Source organism: Urocampus carinirostris, chromosome 17 (assembly GCF_059441175.1).
Source record: "Urocampus carinirostris isolate Australia breed hairy pipefish chromosome 17, RoL_Ucar_1.0, whole genome shotgun sequence".
Classification (NCBI taxonomy): domain Eukaryota; kingdom Metazoa; phylum Chordata; class Actinopteri; order Syngnathiformes; family Syngnathidae; genus Urocampus; species Urocampus carinirostris.
In genome coordinates this window covers 18,123,526-18,149,926 of record NC_142365.1, presented here as the reverse complement: position 1 = coordinate 18,149,926, position 26,401 = coordinate 18,123,526, and the positions used below count along the sequence as shown (strand labels likewise).

The 26,401-nt window shown below is 40.6% G+C and overlaps 1 protein-coding gene and 1 long non-coding RNA gene across 2 annotated transcripts in view; one reads left to right on the top strand and one right to left on the bottom strand.

Moving 5' to 3' along the window:
* Nucleotides 1-3,523: 3,523 nt before the first annotated feature.
* On the bottom strand, nt 3,524-17,449 carry LOC148349401 (uncharacterized). Its single transcript, XR_015847296.1, has 3 exons — nt 16,925-17,449; nt 5,995-6,094; nt 3,524-5,922 (listed from the first exon to the last, which is right to left on the bottom strand). It is a non-coding gene; the product is annotated as an uncharacterized LOC148349401 (long non-coding RNA).
* Nucleotides 17,450-20,215: 2,766 nt separating this feature from the next.
* Nucleotides 20,216-26,401, top strand: part of wscd1b (WSC domain sialate O sulfotransferase 1b) — a 31,812-nt gene continuing 25,626 nt past the window's right edge. Inside the window, exon 1 of the mRNA XM_088321069.1 lies at nt 20,216-20,423. The gene's annotated coding sequence lies outside the window, so the exon portion shown is untranslated. The remainder of the gene's footprint in view (nt 20,424-26,401) is intronic.

Genomic DNA, 26,401 nt, shown 5'->3' with positions numbered 1-26,401 from the left:
TCTATCCATACATTTAAAAACATGTAAACGTATGTGCTAAAATACTTTTGGGGGGCAAAGCTAAAAAAAAGAGACATTACTGAAAAAAGAAACAACAGAAGAAAATAATATAAATAAGGCAAAAAGAGATAAAGAAGAAGAAACAATAAATAATGAATAAAGAAGTAAAAGGATAGAAGACTCAAACAAATACAAGAAAACATGAGAAAACACAAGGAAAAACAGGAAAATAATAATAAAAAGAGGGAAAATTATTGAAAAAGGGAAGAAAAAAGCTTGAATAAAATGAAAAAGAAGAAAAAGCATACACAACAACCTTCACAGATGCCCATTTGTAGCAATGACAATAAAGGTATATTCTATTCTATTCTATTCTACCCTGTCTTTGACAGCTACTTTAGGTAAACTATCAAAACCAGGGCCAGTGGACCTGATCTGGTAAAGCAACACCAAATGTATTAATTTGTTTTCTTCTTACCCGTTTTTAAAGTAAACTGAAAAATAATAAACAAAACTTTTCTTTCAGCTGTAATTTAAAACAGACGAAGGGACAATATGTAATATTTAGAGTCTCCTAGTGGTACAAAAAACTTGTATTCAGTAAAAAAAAAATAAAAAAAAAATTGAATACTGAGCAAAAAAACATAGTATAATGCATCCATCCATCCAATATCTGCATCGCCTATCCTCAGTAAGGTTGCAGGGGTGCTGGGGCCCATCCCAGTCATCTTCAGGGAGTGGGAACCGGTTACCAGCCAGTCGCAGGGCACGAAGAGACATACAACTCACTCTCTCAATCATACCTAGGGTCAATTTAGACCGGCCAATTAACCTGACATGCACGTTTTTGGAATGTGGAAGGAATACACAATAACTGGGAGAACAAGCAAACTCTGCACAGGAAGGCTGGTAGCTGGATTCAAACCCATGACCACAGAACTGCGCCGTGGATTTGCTCATCTGCCGTGGTGCTTCATTGTATAATACCAATGTTAATTTTCATTGATTAAAATTTTAGGTATTTACACCTTCAAATCCATACTTAGAACTCGACGCGATGTTTGTCTCGGGTCTGACTCCCTGGGGCACCCGAAGCCACCAAAACTCACTATGTGTTTTAAATGTCTACCCAAAAAAAATCTCTCAGTGACCAGCCATGCTAACCAGGAACCAACAACGAAAAGCTGCAATGGCGATAAATGTGAAGCCCACTGGGGATAAACCAAAAGGAAAGGCAAAACCAGTTCCAACATCAGGCTAGCCGATAAAAAAATATACAAAGAACAGCGAGCTTAATTGGGTACCAACATTGAAAAGCAGCAACCGCTACGGTGACAAATGAAAAGCTGGCCGGGAACAAACCAAGCGACACGGTAAAACTGGTACTAATGCCAGGATAACCAGCCAAACAATACACAGTAGGCAGCAAATGAGCGCCAACTGAGAGCAAACCATACAGGAAGGTCCTCAGCAGCCCTAGTGCTAACAGGGAGCGAGCTGGACAAAATTATACAAACTGTGACACACTCAGCAAAAACACAAACGAAAAGGCACAATTGCTTACTTTAAAGGAGGCGACGGCTTACTTTAAAGGAGGCGACGGCAGGGTAAACAATTATCAATTTCTCCAAGCAAAAATTAGGGAAATGCAGTTTGCTTGTTCACAATCGGTTTCTGTTTCTGAGCTGGTCTCCCATGTTGTGTTAATGGGATTCTCCATTTTGAAAAGGGTTGTGTGCCTTTAATGACATCACAGCTCTACAGGAACAAAGTCAAATAGGTCATTTTTGTGACTAAATGTCTGGAGTCACTGGCACATGGAATATTTTGCAACATATTTGCATAATTGTGGGGAGAAACACTACACGTTCGGTGCCTAATTGAAATAATAATTCTGTTTGGGAATACTTTTAACCACCAATAACAATTTTTTCATTGTGCATGTGTATGAGCGTGTATAAAACCATACATTACATCATCATGCGTCTATATACTCCAGAGCATGACTCATTTCTGTTGTCGCACAAGTTCACACTTGTCTTTGCATCATTTCTCTCGCGTTATCTTGTGTTCCTTTCCATCAAGTCGACGGCCAAAGGTGTCAAGAAGGCGGTTCTGTCTGAGAACAAGATGCATCACTCATACACCCCATTCATTTTCTGCACACATGAGCTAACTTTGCTCGTGACTCAGAAGTCAATCAACATGCAAAAATATTTTCCGACAATTCGACATGGAAAAAGCAGTGATTTGAAACGCCAAAATCAAACTAAAAAAAGGCAATAGAACATAATGAACGCTCTTATTTAAAGATTGTATATTGGGGTGTCAAGTCACTTCAGCGTAAAAAAGTTATAAACCCGTGTAGTGCAGCCTGAACAAACTCAACGAAAAATACAAACTACAGAAACTCAAAGGGACCAAATTCAACCATTTTTCTCCTCACATTTTTGGAAGATGGTGGACAAACTTATCACCTCTGTCAAGATGAGCCTCCTGTTATGTAAAATAAACACAGATCCCTCTACCTATGAGTATGTCAAAATTCAACTTGTGTAACAGAAGATAGTGCTCCTGCCCAAAATAATGCAAATATGTTGCAAAATATTCCACGTGCCGGACCGGGGAACCTGAAAGATTTTGTATGAAAAGTCACAGATTTGGCTCATATTCTCTACAGCGGTGACGTCATTGCATTAAAACCAAACACTTCACAATAATGGTTCCTGTTAATGAAACATATGAGACCGCTCTGAAACAGACAAGCGATTGTGGTGAACAGCAGTTGCACACAGTTCATTTTTATTTGGAGGAATTGGAACTTTGCTAACCTTGTCGCTGGGGGCCTCATGAATGACAGTTTTGTACGAGTTGCTTCCTTCTCCTCAAAAAGTTGGGTGGGGTAATTTTACCCAGTGCCGCTACAGCGTACGTTCCTTTTTTGCCTTCGCCTCCTTCAGGTAGGCCACTGTGGCTTTTCTTTTGTGTTTTTTGCTGCATGTTTTGCAGTTGCATATTGTCCGGATAGCTCCCTGTCAGCATTGGGGTTGCCGAGACCTTCCATTTTTTATTTTTTTTTTGCTCTAAGCTAGCCCCATTAGCAGCCAGCTAGCCCTCCGTGTCAACTGATCTATTTCTGTCCAGGTTCAAGTTTGTTGTCGTAGACATTTTTCGTTGTGGGTTCCTGGTGAGCCTGGATCCTTACCGCGTGATTTTGTTAGGCCAGCCTGGTATTTAACCGCCGGCTAGTCGGCTAACCTGCCGTGTCCATTGGTTATTCCCGGCTGTTTTCGTGCTTGTTGATGTTGCCGCTTTTTGTTGTTGTTTCTGGGTTAGCCTGGCTGCTTACTGCATGTTTTGGGTTGCCCATCCTGGAGTTGATCATCCCATATGCCCATTTTTAGCAGGCAACTAGCCCTCTTTAGTAGCCAGCTAGCCTTTATTTCCCGGCTTGATTTGTGTAAGTTGCTGTATCCACTTTTTGTTGTTGGTTGCCAGAATGGCGTTGATCGCGCCGGTTAGCTCTCTATAGCGGCTGGCTAAAATTATAATTTGACAATACAGAAGTGTCTTGTTTGTTCTTTCGTTTAAATGTATTATGGATTATCTAACAAAAATTAAACAGATAAATGTTTCTACTTCACGTGTTTTTACCATTGCGGGACCTTTCTTTGAATGCAGCCGAATAACGAGGGATTACTGTATTCCTCAAAATTACAAATCTCCAAATGTTAAATGGAAAGTTTTTATCAGCACATGACAGAGTACTCAATAGCAAGTGCTGTGAGAAGCAATCCACAGACGAGCCAAAAAAGGAGTAGAACAAGACATGCTGTCATTAGGGGTTGTCACTATAAATCGTCTCACAACAATGAGTCAGGTCTGTACATTGATTGATGACTGCCAAATCATCAGCAAAATTTCTAGTTGCCACTTTTTTTCATATTATTTCACTCCTCTTATTTACAGTGTCATGAAAAAGTATTTGCCCCCTTCCTGATTTCTGTGTTTTTGGCATAGTTATCACTCACAAAAGGTTTCAGATCATCAAAACATTTTTAATATCACACAGAGACAACCCAAGGAAAAACTATATGCGGTTTTGAAGAGTGAGAGAGCATCTGGCCCTATGAGAAAAAGTAACTTCCTACTGAACCTAATAGCGTGTTGGGCTACCTTTGGCAGCAATAACAGAAATCAAACGTCATTTGGTAATGAGTCTTTCACAGCGCTGTGGAGGAATTCTGGCCCACTTTTCTTTACAAAATTGTTTCAAATCTGCCCTAATGGAAGGTTTTCTGGCATGAAATGCCCGATGAAGATGACACCACGGTATCTCAATTGGATTAAAATCCGGACTTTGACTTGGCCACTCCAGAACCTTCGTTGTTTTCAGCAATTCAGAGGTGGACTTGCTGTTGTGTTTCAGATTGCTGTACTGCTGGATGATCTAAGAGTGCTTTAGTTTGAGGGCATGAACTGGATCTTCTAGTAAACAACAAAATTCATTATTCCGTCAACCACAGCAAGTTGTCCTGGTCCAGAGGCAGCAAAGCAGCCCCAGACCATTACACTGCCTTACTATCTGCTTTACTATCGGCATCATGTTCTCTTTCCCAAATGCAATACCATTTTTATGCCAGTTGTGAAGGGCTTCCCAAAAAATTTTTGGCTCATCGGTCCAGAGAATGTTTCTCCGAAAGTCTTGAGAATAATCAAGATGCTTTTTGACGACATCTGGTGTACTTTTGTAGCATTGTTTTTCGCCCGAGATTTCTCCCATGGATGCTTTTTTTGTCCGGTGTCTTTCTTATAGCGGAGTCATGAACTGAAGCCAGTGAGGCCTGCGGTTCTTTGTGTCATGATTACCCAAGTGGAGCCACCTTGGGTAATCATGTGGCGCGCTGGAATGTGCTTCCTGATTGGTTAATGCTCCCTTTTTAAACGCGTTACGCGGAGAACTCTTTGTCGGAGGATTACTTCTGTACCCCGTAAGACTCTCCCGATTACATGTGCCTTCTTGTTTACCTGATTCTGCCTGCCTGTCTCCGATCCGACCTGTCTCCGATCCGACCTGCTTCCGTCCCACGCTACGATCTTCTCTTCAGTCCCGGTAAACTCGACCTGCTTCCGTCCCATGCTACGATGTTCTCTCCAGTCCTGGTAAACTCGACCTGCCTCCGTCCCACGCTACGATTGGTTACGTCTTCCGAAGTTGTCTTCACGTCGTTGCTGCTGCTGACGTTCGACGGTCATCACGTCTCCCGCTAACCCTTACGCTTCCCCAAATAAAGAATTGTACGAACGCTCTGGGGTCTCCTGCTCTGTTCTGGTCTTCCCTGACACTTTGGATGTTTTTCTAGGTTCTCCTGGATAAGCCGTCGTTGCACTATTGGAGTAATCTTAGTTAGTCGACCACTCCAGGGAATATTTGCTACGGTCTCCAGTTTTCTCATTTGTAGATAATGACTCTGACAGTGGTCACTTTGTTTTCTTAATCTTTATGGAAATTCGTGGGATTGTGGCACATAAATTGTGTTCTTGATATTATGTAGCCTCCTTCACTTTAAATTGAAGTGATTTCTTGATTCAACACGGGTGGTGGAAATCATAAATGGGTGTGGCTTGTGGAATTCCATTTGCATTCCCTTAGATTGTCTCTGTGTGGTATTAAAATTGGTTTGATGATGTGAAACACATAATTCAGGAAGGGTTTTTTTAACGACACAGTAATGCACGGACAAGCACAATGATTAAAATACAATAAAATCAAAAAAAATTGTCAGAAAAATTATTATGTGAGGATATACTTGATTATTCTTGATTAGAATTACATTTCCTTGAAGCCTGTTGCATCAGCACATCTCCCAAGGACACCTCACTTGAATTCCGACTCCGGGCCTTCTTGGGGAACTGTTTACTCTGCTTGACGAGGAAAAAAAATGACTCTCAATCTTTCCTTGGGGCTAGCGCACCGCCGACAGGGGATTTTACCTCACTGATGACGGGACGCTGCCTTCCTTCCTGAACCCACATAAATCTGTCGGTGAACTTCCTCTGAGAGTGTGATATTAACGCTGTTTTCCGTGGCACGCTATTTGGCAGGAGAGGGAAAGTTGTTATTGACTAACAGAAGCGGGCGAGCTGGGAGGAGAAGATGCATTTTCCTCTGATTTGTACAACTACTAGATGAACCCTGGACTTGTAATAACTTGATTTAAATTGAATTGAATTGTCATTATTGTCATTGATATCAACGTTGTGAAACATTGCATGTAACGAGATTTGACATGGGGCTCCAGGGTAAAAAAACATGAAATCTTTAAAGAGAGAAAAAATAAAATGTAAATGGTCTTTTCAAGTCACTGAAAACCTCCCAAAGCGCTTCACAATGTGCTTTACACTTTTCCCTTTTACACACTAACTAACCAATAGCAGCGTCAGCCATGCAAGGCAACTACCTGCTTTCGGGGGTATTAGGGATTCAGTTTCTTATCCAAGGACACTTCGACATACGACATAGCCGGGAATCAAACCTGCGACCTTTTGATCCCAAGATAAGCGCTTTACCTCCTGAGCTACTGATATAAGACTATCAGGATAAAAGACAGAAAAATGATTTATCATTTATTATCAAAATATTGCAATGTTGGCGAATGAAAAATAACAGTGCATCATGATAATATTTTAGCGCAATAAAAGTTTGCTGTAACAAAAAAAATGAAAAGTTTGGAAGATATGTTTTCAGTTTTGTGGCTCATTTAGAGTGGTGATGGCCCTGAGGAAGAAGCTGTCTTTGTGTGTCCTCGTTTTGAGGGACCTGTAGCGCCTAATCCGGGGCAACAGGTCAAAGAGGGGGTGGCCGGGATGGAAAGTGTATTTTATAATGTCCCTGGTACTGCTACGGTATCACAAGCCGGCAATGTCCTCTAAACTGTGCAGAGGAAGGGTATCCCCAATTAGGCAGATAGCATGTAGTCTCATCTCATCTCATGAGCTACACCGCTTATCCTCAGTAGGGTCGCGGGGGTGCTGAAGCCCATTCCAGCAATCATCGGGCACTGGGCAGGGGACACCCTGAACTGGTTGCCAGCCAATCGCAGGGCACACGGGGACAGACAACTCACTCGCTCATTCACACCTAGGGACAATTTGGACCTGCCAATTCACCTAAAATGCATGTTTTCGGAATGTGGTTGGAAACCGGAGTGCCCGGAGGAAACGCACGCAAGCACGGGGAGAACATACAAACTCCGCACAGGAAGTCTGGACCTGGACTTGAACCCACGCAGGAGGTTCCCAAGACATTAACTGTGCCGCACATGGGCTAACCACTGCGCCGCCGTGCTGCCCATAGCATGTAGTGTTCCTCTCAATAATTATTATCACATTTATGCAAATATGTTGCAAAATATTGCACGGTCAGGGGACTCGAGAAATGTAGTCACCAATGGACACGGCAGGCTAGCCAACTGCTAAAAAAGGCTAGCCTGCTGCTAAAGAGGGCTAACCAGGACGCTCCACGCCAGGCTGGCCGACCAAAAACATGCAGTGAGTAGTCAGAGTAACTGGGAAACAACAACGAAAAGCGGCAACAAACAAAAACGTAGATGGCAATAATTAATGGACATGGCAGGCTAGACAGCTAGCCGGCTGCTAAACAGGGATAACCGGGGAGATCAATGCCAGACCAGCCGACCAAAACCACGCAGTAAGTAGCATGGTTAACTGAGAAAAAACAACAAAGAGTGGCAACAGAACCAAAAGGGTGAATCCCATTAACACCACATGTGAGGCCAACCCCTAAACAGACAGCAGCTCTTTTCCTGCTTGGAGAAAGTTGATTGCACCTCTAGGTTTGTGTTTTTTGCTGCATTTGTTGGTATAACTTTATCTGCCTAGCGCCCCGTTTGATCAGCCAGCTTGGTGTTAGCGCCGGTTTTGACGCGTTCCTTGCTCTTTTTACTCCCTACCAGCTTTGTGTTTATTGCCATAGCCATTGCTGCTTATTGTTCTTGGTTCCGAGTTAGCCTGGCAATTCACTGCGTGTTTTCTGGTCAGCCAGCTTCGTGATTTTCCATTGAAGCTGCAGCAGCCTTTCGTTGGCGGCTCTTTGTGTGTGTGTATTTTTCTTTTTGCCAGTTAGCCCCTTTTTGTACCATTACTGCATGCACCTGTGACACAACACCTAGGCAGTATCCACATAAAACTACTAAAACTTCTCCTAAAACACTCTTACTTTGACTAATTAACATGTCAGTCAATATGGCAACTGGCTTGTTAGGGTGCTGTTCCTCCGATGATGTCACAGCTCAGGATAACAAAGAAAAGACATGCTGTCTTAAAATAAGAATAAGAAAGCTTGATGCGGTTGAGAAAATGGTTGGATCGCAATTTTTTGGGCCACTTTCTACCACGGAGGAGGAAGTCACCTAATTATTAGTTAAACTTAACTTTATTTATATATACAGATATATATAGATATATAGAGATATATATGTAGAATAGTACATTATGCAAATAAGCGTGTTAGGGCGTGGCACGCCTGCTACCACCAAGGGGCCCCAACGAGGGTTAGAACTGGGTACAGGTGTGTCCAATCACAACACACTTGTTGTTTGTTTTGGGTTTCTTTGTTACCTTGCTCCTTACCTTTTCCATGACCATTTTTGGTCTACGTTTCTGTTATGGACTTTATCGAGTCAAGTTTGGTTTTGTTCAGACATTAAATGGTTTTGTGAACCTTTGTTTGTAGGTCACTTTGTACCTCTTTTGGTCATCAAAGTCCCTCCCTCTTTTTGAGCACCCCTGCCTCCGAGGTCGTGCTTCCCCCCACATGGGTCCATCCCCCAAAAACCATAACATTCCTCACATTTTGTATGTTTAAGAATTTGGGATTACCTGTAATGCCACCAAAGTATCACAGATAAAGATAGGACACACTTTAGTGATTTTCCCTTTTTCCTTTCTTTTTTTTGGGCGTGAGATTGTTGTATATGTTTTGGATTTAATGTCATTTATTTTTGTTTCCATTATTCTTTCTGCTTGGTATTGTGAGGACCAGGCACTCCCGTAATTATTAATTGCAAGATGGGGCCTGTTTGATTTACCTGACAGGTTTTACAAAGCAGTGTGCAGTACCATTAGTAGCCACTAGATAGCAACACCAGACAAGTACAAATGGGAAAGCAGTTATTGCAAGGGTCCACCAAAGGAGCACTAGCTGTTGGAAAATGGATGAATTGAATGCGTAATGGGAATTTCGGCTCTTTTTAGGGAACCCGCTCTTCAGACTCGGCTCACTAAAATGAGTTATTTTGGCCCTCTAATTATATTTGTTTTTAAATAAATTAATTTGATCAAATTGATTTTCAAACTTTCTCAATCAAAGCAAATTGATTTATTAGCACTCAATTTGATATTTAGTATTACTGTTGTTGTATTTTTAAGCATTTTTGTAGTATTTCTGTGGTATTTTTGCAGTAGTATTTTTATAGAATTTACTTAATAGTAATGTAGTTTTTTGTAGCTTTTCCATAGAAGAACTTTTGTAGTATTACTGCATTTGTATTTTTTGTAGTATTTCTTTAGAGGTACTCTGCAGTTTTTCCTGTGTAATATATTTGTATTAAAGTATTACTGTAGTGGTATTTCTGTTGTATTTCTTGGGAAGTATTTTTGAAGTGATTCAATGATAGTATTTCTGTCCTATTTTTATAGTATTTCCATAGTGATTCTTTTTTATTTCGTTTTTTTATAATATTATTGTAATAGTATTTAGTAGGGCAGCACGGCAGCACAGTGGTTAGCGCGTGTGCGGCACAGTTCTGAGGTCATGAGATCAAACCTTCCTGTGTGGAGTTTGCATGTTCTCCCCGTGCTTGCTTGGGTTTCCTCCGGGCACTTCGGTTTCCTCCCACATTCCCCAAAACATGCATGTCAGGTTAATTTGCCGGTCCAAATTGTCCCTAGGTGTGAATGAGCGAGAGAGTTGTCCGTCTCTGTGTGCCTTGCGACTGGCTGACAATCAGTTCAGGGTGTCCCCTGCCCACTGTCTGAAGATAGCAAGGATGGGCTCCAGTACCCCCACGACTGTACTTGAGGGTCCAATTTACTTCATGTTAACACCTCTTATTTAATGCTCTCACTTGGTGCTATATGCCATATGAAGGTGAAGTGTACACAAAACATTCTCAATGAGAGTGCCATGGCTCCCCTAGTGTAGTGGAGCTGCAATTGCACTTGATTCCGTTTTAAATAAAAAAAGGTCTCTGATATTAAACGCGTCCGCGCCCCACTTGACGAAGCATCGTGCCCCACTATTTGAAAACCACTCACATTAAGTAATAAAAAGAAACTACTAGAAACTGATTCTTGTGGTAGACCTCTGGTGTCATCTGCTGGTTAAAACAATACTGATCCGATCTGCTGCCTCAGTGGACATGTTTAAGTCTAAGCTTAAAACTTCTACTGTATAGCATATGAATAATCTAAACTTCTTATATGTAATAACTTGTGAAGCCCTTTGAGACTATTTGTGATTAAGGGCTATACAAATAACAATGACTTGACTTGACTTGCAAGCAGGCCAGGGTCCCTGCACACCAAAGTCGATTCTAAACTAAATAAATTAAACTAAAAACAATCGCCCTTGCATATGTATGTTGTCAATATGTTTTGACCATTTTTCTTTGACAGGCCGAATGAAAAAGCCAGCTATAGTTTGCCCACCTCGGCTTTGACATATTCCCAATAAGAATGAAGCATTATGCATAAAGTAGATTAATAATTAACTATAAAAGTGTTTTATACCACTATATTATCCTTTTTTTTCAAACTAAATTGCACTTTTAACTTTTTATAAACAACTCAAAAAGTCACGCAACGCAAAATCCCTAGAAAACACACCACAATAAAATTGTAAGTTAAAAAAATGTACTTTGCAAAGCAACAACAAATGACCTATGATCTACTAGAATAAACTTTCAGCTTTTTTATAAAAAAATATTGAATGATCCAAGAGAAAACAAATCAAGAGAGAGAGAGAGAAAGGGAGCCGACTCCCGTCGTTCAGTAATAAGCTCATAGAGTTCTTACTATCGCAAATGACACATTACTAATGTTATGGCAGATCCCAATCTTTTCTGGTGTTTAAATAGCAGGGTTGGGTAGGGTTACTTTAACTGGATTACTTTCAATTACACTTGGATTACTCCAGTACCAAATATGCTGATATAAGAAAAAATAAACTAAATATGATTCAAATTACTAAATTTTGTGCAGGCTTGGAATACATGGTACGGCAAAAATGATGTTGGCAAGCTGTTATTTTCATTTTGTTTCTGTCGCATTTTATGTTAGCTTTGCCGGAGATCAAAAAGATCAAAGCCAGGAGAGAAAGCTTACCACGTGTTGTGAGTCATAATTTTATTCATATTTAGTTTCTTTGGTCTTTTATTAGCATATTTGGTATTGGAGTCATCCAAAAGTAATTGACAGTAATCAAGTTAAAGTAACCCTACCCAACCCTGTTAAATAGCATACAGGCCAACCTTGACTGTGATGTTTGTGGGAATACCTTGGGGGTTGTTGGTCATTACTTTAATTTGTTTTGTTCTGATCCTTCCCATGCTGGATTGATGCTTAGTCTAGGCAATTGACCAGATTTTTGAGATCCTGTTTTTTGGCCAGTCTGGCAATATCATCAGCAAAACAGAGGTTTGTGACGTTGTGTCCATCAATGCTGACTTCACCTTCATGTTGGTCCAGGAATTGGGTCATGAACCTCTCCAAGATGTTAAATATAGTTAGAGAAAAAATACAGCCTTGTCTCACGCCAACTATGGTTTAAAACCACGCTCACTACAATCTATTCTTTTTGTTTACGCTTGAGCAAAAAAAAAAACTAAACAACCTGTGAATACACGACCCTGCGCTATCATCTTCCTCAGTCTACTATGCAGCAATGGAGTCCCAGGACCTGCACGCTCACGCTTTGGAACGAGCCTTTAGGGGTCGGTTTGTATTAAATGATGAATACGATTTCCTGAGGGCTGTCATAAAGGGAATGCGCTCAAGCTCCATTATTTCTACTTAACATGCAGTCAGAAAAACTCGAGTTCACACAAGGGTAATGAGGCGGAGGGAAATGGACGGGAAGAGCACGAAAGACTTTCAGTTAACGGGGCACTTGAGGGGAAGAGCAGAAGCCACTATTGTGCTTATTGCAGAATAAGTGCGCCTTTTTAAAAGCTGCCCCTCTTCGAAAGTCTGCCGGAAATATTAAGATGAGGGCCACTGGGCTTCAGTGTCCTCTTCTGAATACAAATTTTATTAACCCAAATACATAATGGTACTGAAATAACGCTTGCCTTTATTGTTATTAGACGTAGCACTCCAAGGAAGACAAAGACTAAGAAGAGAAAAATAAGATTTTAAAAAAGTGGGTCCCTGACATTGATGGACCGATTTTTTTTATGAAAATCAGACATTTATAAGTTCATCCCCAACCACTTCATGTGTGGAAGTTTGGTAAAGAAGTCACATTAAAATCCTGGGTTATTATACGATTTTGTTGGGTTCCTGTGGTGAGAGAATACAGTATGAACTTGCATTTGATTCTAAATTTGTGGTTATTTGTGGAATGGTCAATTGCAAGCTCGGTGGCCTCAGGGGGAAGGGTGGCTGCCCCAAGACTGGGAGGTTCCTGGTTCAAGCCCCGGCCGGGTAATACCTAAGACTTGATCCTCATTGCCTCCCTGCTTGGCAACAGGGGTTGGAATTGGGGGGTTTGATAACCCAATGATTCCCAACACATCAGTTAGGTTGAGTGAGGTGTCTGGGAATCCCCTCCTCTGTATCAATCTCCCAGAAAGAGTCAGAAATGTGAATGTTTTCTTTAGATAGATAGATAGATAGATAGATAGATAGATAGATAGATAGATAGATAGATAGATAGATAGATAGATAGATATATAGATAGATAGATAGATAGATAGATAGATAGATAGATAGATAGATAGATAGATAGATAGATAGATAGATAGATAGATAGATAGATAGATAGATAGATAGATAGATAGATAGATAGATAGATAGATAGATAGATAGATAGATAGATAGATAGATAGATAGATAGATAGATAGATAGATAGATAGATAGATAGATAGATAGATAGATAGATAGATAGATGGTTGAATAGATGGTTGAATAGATAGATAGATAGATAGATAGATAGATGGTTGAATAGATAGATAGATATGTTAGACCCGGTTTAGAATATAATAGCGTTGTGTGGAACCCTTACTTACTCAAGGACATTAACCTACTGGAAGGAGTTCAACGTCGGTATATGAAGCGGATACCTTGGATGCACAACTTGTCATATCCGGAAAGACTACAAAAACTGAACTTGGACTTTTTGGAGCTCCGCAGAATTCGTTTTGATTTAATTTTTGTGTTCAAAGTACTGCATGGAATGATCGATGTGCCTTTTGATCAATGTTTTGAGTTCTGTCGTGTTGATGGTTTACGTGGTCACAGATATAAGTTACGGGTGCCTAGACCTACCAGCAACTTGCATGGAAACTTTATTTCCTTCAGGATACCAAAAATGTGGAATTTTTTGCCTGACTGGGTAATTAGTGCAAATACGGTGCAAACCTTTAAGCAAAGGTTGGCAGAAACAGATTAGATAGATAGATAGATAGATAGATAGATAGATAGATAGATAGATAGATAGATAGATAGATAGATAGATAGATAGATAGATAGATAGATAGATAGATAGATAGATAGATAGATAGATAGATAGATAGATAGATAGATAGATAGATAGATAGATAGATAGATAGATAGATAGATAGATAGATAGATAGATAGATAGATAGAATTATAGAATTTACTTTTATTGTCATTCTTTGTAACAATGCACACAGAACGAAATGTCGATACAACTGACCCGTACAGTTAAACTGTAGCGAGCCGATGCAGCCGCAGCCAAACAGGGCGCAGCCATTTTAGTCATTAGGTGACCAAACCCCCCAATTCCAACCCTTAATGCCGAGCGCCAAGCAGGGAGGCAATGAGTACCAATGTTGCAAGTCTTAGGTATGACTCGGCCGAGGCTTGAACCAGCGACCTCACAGTCTCAGAGCAGGCGCAGATGGATGGATGGATGGATGGATGGATGGATGGATGGATGGATGGATGGATAGATACTTTTTTCATCCCCGCAGGAAAATTTACTTTACTCCAGCCACCTCCCACTAGGGGGATATGGCTCCGGTATATATATATATAATTATACAATTTTGTTGTGTTCCAGTGATGACAGAATACAGTATGAACTCGGATTTTAGTCTAAATTTGTGGTTATTTGTGAAATAGTCAATTGCAAATGAAGGAAAATGTTGCAATAGAATGACAATATTTTTAGCAGTCGCACTCGAAAGCACACAAGATAAGATTTCGGGTAAAGATCACCTTTGAGGGAGCCAAAAGAAGCGAGGTACGCTGCATCGTTATAACCTTGAATGACAACTAATACAGTATCACCTCGGTTATCGCGGTTAATGAGGGACGGAACCCACACATAAACTTGAAAATCTACAAAGTAGCGACGCCCCTTCATAAAAGCCCCCGAGGGTCAAACTTAACTCGAGATGACGAATTTAGCAACTGATAGTATATGACTCTAGATCTAAATATAAAAGCACAGATCACAGACATGCAGTTGAATAATGTAAGTGAAATTATGGTCTAAAAGTACCTTTTATAATATATTCTATCCAATTACTCTTCTTATATCTTTATACATTTATATTTCTATAGTGCTCAATAAGTGTGTGGTTTTACGATTTACGATTTTAGACAAGCACCCCCAAAATCAAAAGACAGCTTTTCCTCCCATATCACATTATTCTTATCAGGTTTCGGTTTAGAGTGAGTTTGACTCCCGAATTCCATTCTTATTACAGAGACGCATTCTGTTTACAAAAGTTCCACTACCCTTATTACTCATTTATTATACTCACACGCCATCTAGCGACCAACATTATACACTGCATTTAAACATGTGATTCCTGTCCAAACCAATCAGAGTACTGTTACGTGCACATGGTTTATTCTATCCTCCAATCAGAATGCATGAAACGGTATAAGAAGGGTGCTCACACTTCAGACGGTGGAATTATTTACATGTCAATCTAAGAGTGCTTTTACCTCTTCTTTTGTGGTTGTTTCTCTTTAAAAAATACATTTGTTTGTAACTCAAAAGTCCCGTATATTGTTTTGTACCTGACAAAGAGCGTCTGGCTAGCTGCATGCCAGCATCGGGTACCCCGAATGTGGAGTCAGGTCTCCACATGATTCAAATACTACTGTCCCAAACGTAGCGGATTCCCATGAGTTGTAGCTCCAGGTCATCTATTTCATTGGCTATGAATCGGGCATTGGCGAGCTACAGGCTCGGCAGTGGTCCAACCCAAATCTGTTAACAATCCACAGAGCACCCGCTAGTGATCTCCATTTCTTTGCACTCGTCTGACTTTCCTCAGAGTCAGATTTAATTAATTAATTTATTTTAAATGTAAGGAGCCGCTAAAAGCTAGCTGTTGTCATGCTTCCCAGTTGTTTTGTGACTTGTGCACCCGCACCGTTGGTTGACTGACGCCATACACTAGCCTATCACAGTTGTGCATACAGACTGTAACGCCTACCGAATACTTAAAGCCCTCCTTAACCTGCCCTGTGATAGCATTTGCTGTGTGCTGTCTGCTCTAACACAATGCATGTTACGTTGATATCAAAAACAATAAAAACCTTTAATTCCATTCAAAATCCACTAATTATTATAACCGTGTAAAGTAAAGGATTACTGTATTCCATTAATCATGGGCACAGGATATGCAAAAACATTTACAACTTAGTTCTTAGAGACTGGCCTGAATTATAATAATAATGCAATGAAAAAGAATAGTGCATTGTCACAAAAGTGTAAAGAGGAGAAATGCAATAATATTTCGCAGTAACAAAAAAACATGCTCAGAAAATAGGTGTCTTCATTGTTTTCCTCCTTTCACAGCTCTTCCCCGGTTTCTGCTTGATTAATTGGAGGCAAAGCTGCTGTCGCCGAAGAACACGACTGATTTAGGGGCCGTTGTAAAATCCAGCCCCACACATAAAAATAGAATGTTGCTGTTTTTCTCCCAACTGAGTAATTATTATTCCTGTCTTTCATTCTCCTCTGCCATTTTTGCCCTTCAGAGTTTAGGTGCAAGTAATCTAGCATACAAAAATCTCAGATGACCAAAGTAAAAATCCATCACTATCGCTTGCATGTTATTGGCTGTCTAAACCAAGGGTGTCAAACTCATTTCAGCTTGTGGCCGCACAGAAAGAAAGAAAGAAAAAAGAGGAGGACAGATAGAAAAAGAAAGAGAGAAGAAAGGAGAGGGAAAAAGAAAGAGACAGAGAAATGAAGAAAGAGAGAAGTGAAAAAGAGAAAGACGGGACGAGGGGCAAAATAAAATGAGAGGGACAGAAAAGGGAAGAAAGAGAGAGGGAAAATAAGAGCGGGGAAGACTTATGGAAGAAAAGAGAAGGAAAAGAGAAAGAGGGACAAAATGAGAATGAGAAAGAGAGAAAAATGGAGAGAGAGTGATAGAGATAAAAAGAGCAAAAGGACAGAGAAAGAAAGATGGAAAAAGAGAGATAGTGATGGAAAAAGAGAGATAGTGATGGAGACAAAGAAGGAAAGCAAGAAAGAGTGAGAAAGAAAGAGAGAATGAGAAAGAGAGAGTGAGTGAGTGAGTGAGTGAGTGAGTGAGTGAGTGAGTGAGTGAGTGAGTGAGAGAGAGAGAGAGAGAGAGAGAGAGAGAGAGAGAGAGAGAGAGAGAGAGAGAGAGAGAGAGAGAGGCAAACCTTGAGGACGGTGCGGACGTTTAGGGTTCAAGTCCAGCTACCGCAGCCTCCCCGTGTGGAGTTTGCATGTTCTCCCCGTGCCTGCATTGCTTTCCTCAGGAGCACTTCGGTTTCCTCCCACATTCCCAGGTTTGAACAGGTTAATTGGCAGGTTCAGCAAGTGGGTTGTCTGTCTCTGTGTCTCTTCTTAAAGTTGGCCAGGATGGGCTCCAGAACCCCCGCGAGCCTACTGAGGATAAGCGGTGCAGATAACGGATGGATATAATTTCAAAAGGCACTTCCAGATAAAACATGCTGACTAACTGGAAACGAACTCTGTGAAAAGGTGAAGCAACCGCAAGCTGTTTTAACGACACTGCTGTGAGTCAAATGAAAATGCTACAAAAGGCGAGCTTCGAGGTCACAACGCTGATCGCCGGGCACTGCACACCTTTCACTGAGGGTGAATTTAATGTGACAATTCAAAAAAATGACAGGCCAAATAGTTAGCCTTCAAATATTTCCATTACAGTTGATCAAATTTAGTCCGCTGCTATAAGCCGTCATTTATGGTAATAAAGCGGTGCTGTCCGAGGTTCTGAAACGTATCCACGTCATTTACGCACGATTCACTGATTTCCTGCGTCATCTGTGACTCACAAGTCCATTGCGCCATCCAAACGAAATTCCCAAACCCCAATTTCTGATACTTTTCCCATTGCATAATTGTGTGAAGGGACACTTTAAGTTCTGTACTTAATTGAAGCCAAATACATCTAATTTCCAATACCTTTAAAGCAGTTTTTCTCAACTGGTGGGTCAGGATCAGGGTTGGGAAAGTTACTTAAAAAATGTAGTACCTGTTGTACATGTAATCAGTAATGTAATCTGAATACTATTATAATCATGTAACTGGATTAGTTTCGATTACTCCGGATCACTTAAATAGCAAATATTCTAATGAAGGACAAAATGAATACAACTACCAAATTTTGTTTGAAGCCACAGTGTGTAATATTTGACTACTAGATGGCACACTGCTATCAGGTGCCACAGTCCCACAGTGCAGAGTGTGACGGCTGGATCCCGAACAAACATGGCGGCGACCTAAGTGTGGATTCCACTGTGTAAATAAAATACAAATTTAGCGACCTATGATTGCCTACCCCCGGGACACCCCCCCCCCAACTGTATTAAAATTACAGTACAAATTAAATTGATTTAAAATTTAATAAAACAAACGTGATTAATTTTCTTGACAGTGATGGAGTTAAACACATGAGGTTAGCTGGACACAAACTTCTTTCTTTCTTTTTTCTTTCATTTTTTCTTTCTTTCTTTCCGTTCATTTTTTCTTTCTTTCTTTCTCGCTCTCTTTCTCTCTCTCTCTCTCTCCCTCTCTCTTGCTCTCTCTGTGTCTCTCTCTTCTCTCTTTCACTTATACTCTTTCACTCTTTCTTTCTCTTTCTCTGTCTTTCTCTCTCTGTCTCCCTCCCTTTCTTTTTCTCTTTCCTTTTCTCTGCCTTTCTCTCTCTCTCTCTCCCTCCCTTTTTCTCTTTCTTTCTTTCTTTCTTTCTTTCTTTATTTATTTATTGATTTATTTATTTGTTTCTTTCTTTCTCTCTCGCTCTCTCTCTCTGTCTCTCTCTCTTTTCTCTTTCACTCATACTCTTTCACTCTTTCTTTCTATTTCTCTGTCTTTCTCTCTCTCTCCCTCCCTTTCTTTCTCTCTTCTCTTTTCTCTTTCTTTTTTTCTTTCTTTCTTTCTTTCTCTTTCTCTCTTTCTTTCTTTCATTCTTTCTTTCTTTCTTTCTTTCTTTTTTTTTCTCTCTCACTCTTTCTCCCTCATTCTCTCTCTATCTCTCTTTCTCTCTCTCTTACTTTCTGTCTTTTGCTCGTATTCTTTCACTCTTTCTTTCTTTTTCTTTCTCTGTTTTTTTCTCTCTCTTTCTCTCTCTCTCTCTTTCTCTTTTTCCTTCTCTCTTGCCTTTTCTCCTTCATTTTCTTTTGTTTGTTCATTCATTCATTCATTCTATCTTTCTTTCTGTCTTTCTTTCTGTCTTTCTGTCTTTCTTTCTTTCTTTCTTTCTTTCTTTCTTTCGTTTGTTTGTTTGTTCTTTCTTAAGTAAGTGGCATTAGCTCAGGAGGTAGAGCGCTCGTCTTGGGTTGCAAGTTCGATTCCCGGCTCCTCCGTGTTATATGTTGAAGTGTCCTTGGGCAAGACACTGAATCCCTAATGCCCGCATTAAGCAGGTAGGTGCCTTGCATGGCTGACTCCCTATTGGTGTGAATGGGTAAGTGTGAAGCACATTGTAAAGCGCTTTGGGAGGTCTTCATTGACTTGAAAAGCGCTATATAAATGCAGACTCTTTCTTTCTTTTGTAATGTATTTATCTATTTATCTATTTATTTCTCTACCAGCTCGCCCCTTTGGTGAGTTTTTCTCCACCTTGGGGCCCCTGAGCTAAAAAGAGTTTGATACCCATGCTTTAAAGCACAGATGTCAAACAGGCGGCCCGCTAAGGGATTGAATCCGGCCCGCGAGACAACACTCAGAGAAGCGCAAGAGAAAAACAAGCTGCAGGTTGAAACTTGATGTTGCCAAAGTCAGGTGCCTCTCACAAAGCCACTGCACTTGTGTTCATTTCTCTCTCTCTCTCTCTCTCTCTCTCTCTCTCTCTCTCTCTCTCTCTCTCTCTCTCTCTCTCTCTCTCTCTCTCTCTCTCTCTCTCTCTCTCTCTCTCTCTTTCATTTCCACCCCTTTTCTCCCACTCTGTCTCTTTCACTCTCTGTGTCTCTCTTTTTCTCTTCCTTTGTTGCTCTTTGTCTCTTTCTCTCTCTGTGTGTCTTTTAACCTCCTTTGCTCAAACTTTCTTTTCTCATTTTCTCTCTTTTCTCTTTCTCTCTTCATACCCTTCACGTTTTCTTTTCTCTTTTCTCTCCTTCTGTCTTTCTATTCCTCTACAGATTTCTTTCTTCCTCTCTCTTTCTTTTCCCCCTTTCTCACGACTTTTTATCTTTTGTTTCTCCCTCTCTCTCCCTCTCTCTCTTTTTCTTTCTTTGTCCCGCCCTCTCTCCTTTTCCCTCCCTCTTTCTCTTATTTCTTTATCTCTTTTTCTTTCCCTTTAATCTACTAGTCCGGCCCCCGACAGAATGTTTGTTCTATTGTGTGGCCCCCGAGTTAAAATGAGTTTGACACCCCTGCTTTAAAGCGACAAAAACAATGTGAAGAAACGTCGGGGAGCCGAAATAGCCGAGCCGAAAAAGCCGCTTCTTTTAAAAGAGACGGAATTCCCATCACTCATGAGAACGTGAGCGCAGACCGGGATGAAGAGAGAAAAAGAGCGCAGGAGCGAAAATGAACGATAGATGGAGAGCGGAGGGGGGTTACCAAGAGGGAGCTTATATAAGACCAGTGTAAGGATGGTTTGCGAGCTTTGGTGACCGGACCGAGGAAGGTATGGCGACCACAAGCTAAGAGAAATTCATCGCTGCTGCTTGAGGATTAGCACGATGGAAGGTAATCTTTCAGTTTGATTGCAAATGAGCAATTTTGAAGGGAGCTGCATTCTGGAACATTGCTGATGACGTGCGCTCAATTTGCCTCTGCCGCTTTTGGCTTTCCTCTTAAGTGCCAGGGAAAGGAGAGGATTTCATGCGTTCAAGCGTGAAATGGAAGCTAACTTGCTAAGCAAACTGTTGCTTCCATGCATCCAAACGCTATTTCAGTACGTGACAAAAAAAAAAGCTACGGGAGATCAAAGTAATAATGTTGGTCAAGGACAGGGGTCCACAACATTGTGCCTGTGGACACCAGATGCACCACAAGCACTGGATGTCATGTTTTGCTGGTGGTGGACCCAAATGCAGGGAAGTCGTTGTTCTGCTGAAACTTCCAACCGCTTCGAGACGTTCTACCGTAGGCTGATCCGATCGCAATTTTGTTTTCTTTATAATCGATTAAAAACAGCAACACTGAAGCTAAAAAATATTGCAAACAGAACTTTTATTTATGATGTAAAATAAGGGTTGGCATGCATACATACAATGCGTAATTACCATAGACAACAAACACAGTTCTAGAAAACATGCCAGGTTTAAAAGCTATGTAAGAAAACTGTATATAGCACTTATCACTTTCAAAGGAACAAATGATAGGTAGGATGAAAACACTATCAGCATTGTGCACATGCATACTGGGCATTGGGTGGACTTTTCAATGGGTAGGAAGGAATTTCAGATCACCTGAATGGAGGCAGGTGTGCTCAACAAAGGGTTGTATTTAGGAAAAACAACCTTAAATAAACCAGGTCTTAGTGGCTCAGGAGGTAGAGCGCTCGTCTTGGGATCAAGAGATCGCAGTTCGAATCCCGGCTCACCCGTGTTACATGTCAAAGTGTCCTTGGGTAAGACACTGAATCCCTAATGCCCCCAATAAGCAGGTTAGCGCCTTACATGGCTGCACGGCCGCTATTGGGAAATGTGAAGCGCTTTGGGAAGTCTTGACTTGAAAAGCGCTATATAAATGCAGATCATTTCATTTCATTAAACAACGAGAGTCGAAACCAGAAACAAAAAAACATACTGCTATAAATGGTAACTGAAGTCAAGACGGACGTGCAATGAAAATGGCAATGATCCGACCCCGTGTGTTGTCCAAACAGTCATTATTGATAGTTCCTAATCACGTGACACCATCCAGGCAACCCAAGTAGTGGTGGCCATACGAGGTTGGTTGTAAGCTGGTACGTTTACTTCATTATCATTGTGACTGACATTGGAATTATGGCAATCAAAGCTTTAGTTTCGCTAAGTTACAACAACAAATGTTCACTCATGTGAACGCAAACATTCCACAAGTGTACACGGAAGCGCTTCACATGTATTTTGAAGTTGATGACATTTGTAAATGAGACTCTTTCAGTATTGTAAGTAAGCATGTTTGACGTGTTGATGTAGACAAACGTTTGACCATTGTGTTTGCTTGAATTTGACCAGTATGCACGCTACGGTATGTAAACCCTCAAGGAACTTAAATGACTTATACTAGGTAACCAACACTTATGAAAAACTGCCGATTGCAACTAAGAAGCAAACTGACACTACAGACGCTGCTTGTTGATAAGATGCTTCAGTGCTATTTTTTGTATGTTTAAGGCTTGTATAAGTAACCTGTATTGTTTTGTACTGAAAATAAGCATTTCATAAAGAAATATGCTCTATAAGGATAAATAAAGTTGAGTTTAACGTACTTTTAGAAGATGGGCTTAAAAAGTTCCTCCTCCATGGTAAAAAGTGGCTGAAAAAAAGCTTTCTGACCATTTTCTCAACCGCATCAATCTTTCTTATTCCACTTTCAGCTCTCCTCTTTTTTACACTTTACACCAACCATATTGAATGGATGCACGAGATATTAAACAATAAAAACGTCAAAGTTCTCAGCGTGCCAGAGATACCGTGCATTGTGTTTACATTACACACCACCTCGGAAGTGGAAGCCGGATTTCTTCTTCGGGGTAGATGCTGGGTGACCTCTCACAGCGCCACGCGGCGGAAAGAAGTACTACAGTACTGTTCTCTACTCGGAAAAAGGTGAACACAATACAAAATCTAACTCACAGCAATGTCCGGATATTTTTTGACATCCTGAAAAAAATTGTATTACCTACCGTTTAATCTAAGTCGAAATGGTTGTAAGTAAGGGAGCGTCTGTAATCAAATTAATTCAATCAGAAACCTTCAGTAACAACCCACAAAGCCAATGTTAGGAGACGAAAAACAATGCTAGCTGGATATTCAATGCATACTATTCGAGGCCTCAATTGTGACAATGATCAAATTTGATATTGTCCCTTTATTAACTTGGTAATAACATACAAAACAGCTTATTAATAATATAACAGCGGCGATAAAACTGTCTCTTGATAAACAAAATGTTGGGCATGTTTTTATGGTGAACTTAGCTGAGTTTATTTCATTTTCAACAATCATTATGAATACTAAAAACAAAGGAAAGGGAAGAAAAAAGACGGCGCCTGAGGCCTTAAAAAGGCTGCTGGCCCCGATCTAGAATAAATATGCAACGTGCATTTTATTGTTTAAATATTGTTCTGAATTAAACAGATGCTCCCCTACTTATGACCATTCAACTTACGTAAAACGGTAATACAATCATTTTTTTGAGGATGTCGGAAAATCTACGGACATTGCTCTAAGTTACATTTTGTATGGTGTGCACCTTTTCCGAGTACAGGACATAACTGTAGTGCTTCTTCTCGCCGCTACCGCCGTGTGGCGCTGTGAGAGGTTACCCACCATCCACCCCGAAGAAGAAGTCCGGCTTCTACTTCCTAGTTAGTTTGTAAACATACAGTGCTACGTGTACTGAATCTCCAGCCCGCTCAGAACTTTGACGTTTTTATTGTTTAATATCTTGTGCATCCATTCTATAAGGTTGGTGTTGTTAGGAAATAAATTATTTAAATGTACCGTTTACCAAATTGTTTGAGTTAGTTATCTGACTCCATTAACCAAACACTACCTTTATTCTGTCCTAACAATGCGTGCTCGTTTCTTTTTGGGAAAATATGGACAAGAGACCGTCATTTCCACACGGGGGCAGATTTAATTTCTTAAACAAATTAACTAAGTGAACTCCATCGAATTAGCCGAATTAGTGTCGCTCGAGTCTTTGTCGAGCCTCCTCTCTCGACCTCCCTCGATTTTCTCAAAAGCTCCTCCCATGGGCGCGCCAGGATAAGCCCCCACGTGGCCCCACGGCTCCACCACCTCTCCTCGATGTCTGGACCCCGAGCGTTTATCAAATCAGTGCCTGGCGTCCTGCATCAAAGTCCTGTTATCAACAGAACTAAACCAAACATTCGCAATCGATCAGCGTGACCTGTCATTGAACTTAAGCCTTCTATGTGAAAATCTATTGCACTCCATAAATGTAACTTGTATTCAATCAAATATAATCTTTTATAGTCAAATGTATAAAATCCTTCAGTGTAAAGTGCAAAGAAGAGGCGAGCCGTTTCTTTTGAAATGAAAGTGGAATAAGAAAGCTTGATGCGGTTGAGAAAATGGTCGAAACGCTTTTTTTCGGGCACTTTTTACCACGAAGGAGGACCTCATGAAGCGCATCTTCCAAAAGTCAGTTAAACTCAACTTTATTTATCCTTATAGAGCATATTATTTTATGAAATGTTTATTTTTAGTACAAAACAATACAGGTTACTTAAACATTCTTATAGAAACCTTAAACATACAAAAAATAGCACTGAAGCAATTTACCAACAAATGCAACTTTGAGATAAGCATCAGATCACACACAGGCCTAAATGCGCTCCCCGTTTGTTTTTATTTTTTATCACAAAATGTAATTTCCTTGCATGTCAGAACGTGAGATTTTGTTGGTCTGATCCAGATCAGTAGATTTCGCTGAAAATAAATGTAGCATCTGCACGGAAAGATTATACAGATTAAAGATGACATGAAAGGTCAATGAAACAGCATGCGATAAAATGTCAGAAATCGAAATACAGTAATCCCTTGTTTTTCGCAGCAGTTGCTTTCCAAAAAGGTGCAATAGTCAAAACCAGCCTATTAGAAGTTGGTTATTAATTCATTAAATACTCTATTATACTTAAGGGATTAAATCCGGCCCCCGAGACAATGTTGAGAGAAGCACAAGAGAAAAATTAGCTGCAGGTCAAAATATGTCCAGTCCATGTTGCCAAAGCCAGGTGCCTCTCACAAAGACGCTGTACTTTCTCTCTCTTTCCCTCTCTCTCTCTCTGTTTCCTTTTTCTCTCACTGTCTGTCTTGGTCTCTTTCACTCTCTCTCTGTCTCTTCTTCTCTTTCTCTGTTCCTCTTTGTCTCTTTCTCTGTTTCTTTTTACCTTATTTTGCACTCTCTTCCTTTTATCCTTTTCTCTCTTTCTCTGTTTTGCTTTCCCCTTCTCTCTTTCTCCCCTTCTCTCTTTCTCTCCTCTTTTCTCTTCTTCTCTCTTTCTATTACTCTTTGGATTTCTTTCTTTCTCTCTTTCTTCCCCAGTCTCTCACTATTTCTCTTTTTGTTTTCTTTGGTTTCTCATGTTCTCTCTCGCTCTCTTTCTCCCTTTATCTCTTTCCTTGTCCCACACTCTCTTTTTCTCCCCTTCTCTTTCAATTATTTATTTCTTTTTTTCCCCCTCTCTAATCTACTAGTCCGGCCTGCGAGATAATTTCTTTTGTCTATCGTGTGCCTCCCGAGTTAAAATGGGTTTGACACCCCTGGGTTAAACAGACTCTCCACTTCTTCACCTGTGTTTCGGTAACGATGCAGTATTTATATTCCCAACCACGAGGGTTGTAGGGGCACCATTTCCTGTGGTGTGTCTTGGGCAAGTACAGCCTGGTGGTGCCCATCCCTCTCCAGGCCAAATGTTTCCACCTGGTCTCAAACCGGGAACATCTGGCATGTACGTAAAAAAGTTTCTCTAACATGCGTTGGTGAAGAAGTGGAGAGACTATTTATACGATAAGAATGCATTATGCAAATCGGGGCTTCTAAATGGAGTTATCATGAGCTCTAATGCTTTATCGTATGTCACCTATACCCCTACTTATCTAGCTGTAAATTCAATTACTCTGGTTCGATTCCCGTTGTATTCAATGCTTAGCTGTTTTGGTCAGCGATGTTTATAGATTGAGCAATCATTGCACAAATACGGAACTGTAAGAACCTCAAATTTTAACGCATACCTATAAATACTGTATGCATTACCAATCGTAACCACCGTACAGTATGTGACTAAAGTGAGTACACACCTAAAATTTCTGCAGATTTCATCATAATGTTTAATTGAACAACACTGAAGATAAATCGCTTTGACATGATTTAAGGTAGTCCGTGTAACACTTTTATAGGATCGAAATATATTTGTTCCCCCAAAAACTGAAAATATAGATCTTAGTTGCTAAAGCCCTTGGTAACAAAAGTGAGTTCACCCTGAAGTAAAAGTCCCTGAAGTTCATTATTATCTGTGGCTACCATGATTTTACAGAACTACCTTTCTTCCCGTTTGACAACTACACTTTGGATGACTTTCTATCCTATGGACATGGGTTTTAGCGCACAAAAATGCGTTTATTCGAGGAATCAACTCCCTGCCCTGAGGAATTCTCGTGCCGGCGTGATGAGGGGGCCTATGGTGGAGGAAGAGCCGGAGCTAGCTAAGCGGCTAGCGGCGTTATAAGTCTTCGGTACCATCCATAATCATGATAAATGTGAACTCACTACCAAATAAGACCAACGAGTGCTGGTGGAACACATCGAAGCGCACAGGGAGCGCAGTTGCTGTGTTTTGCGGAAACGTGGCTCACGTTTAGCACCCCGGACGCTAACGTGTAGCCACCCGGAGCTACCCAGAGCAATCCGGCTTCAGCGCCGCTATACAGAGACACGAAAGCCTACGGGAATCGGAGAGGAGACGGACTCGCTAACACGAGGTG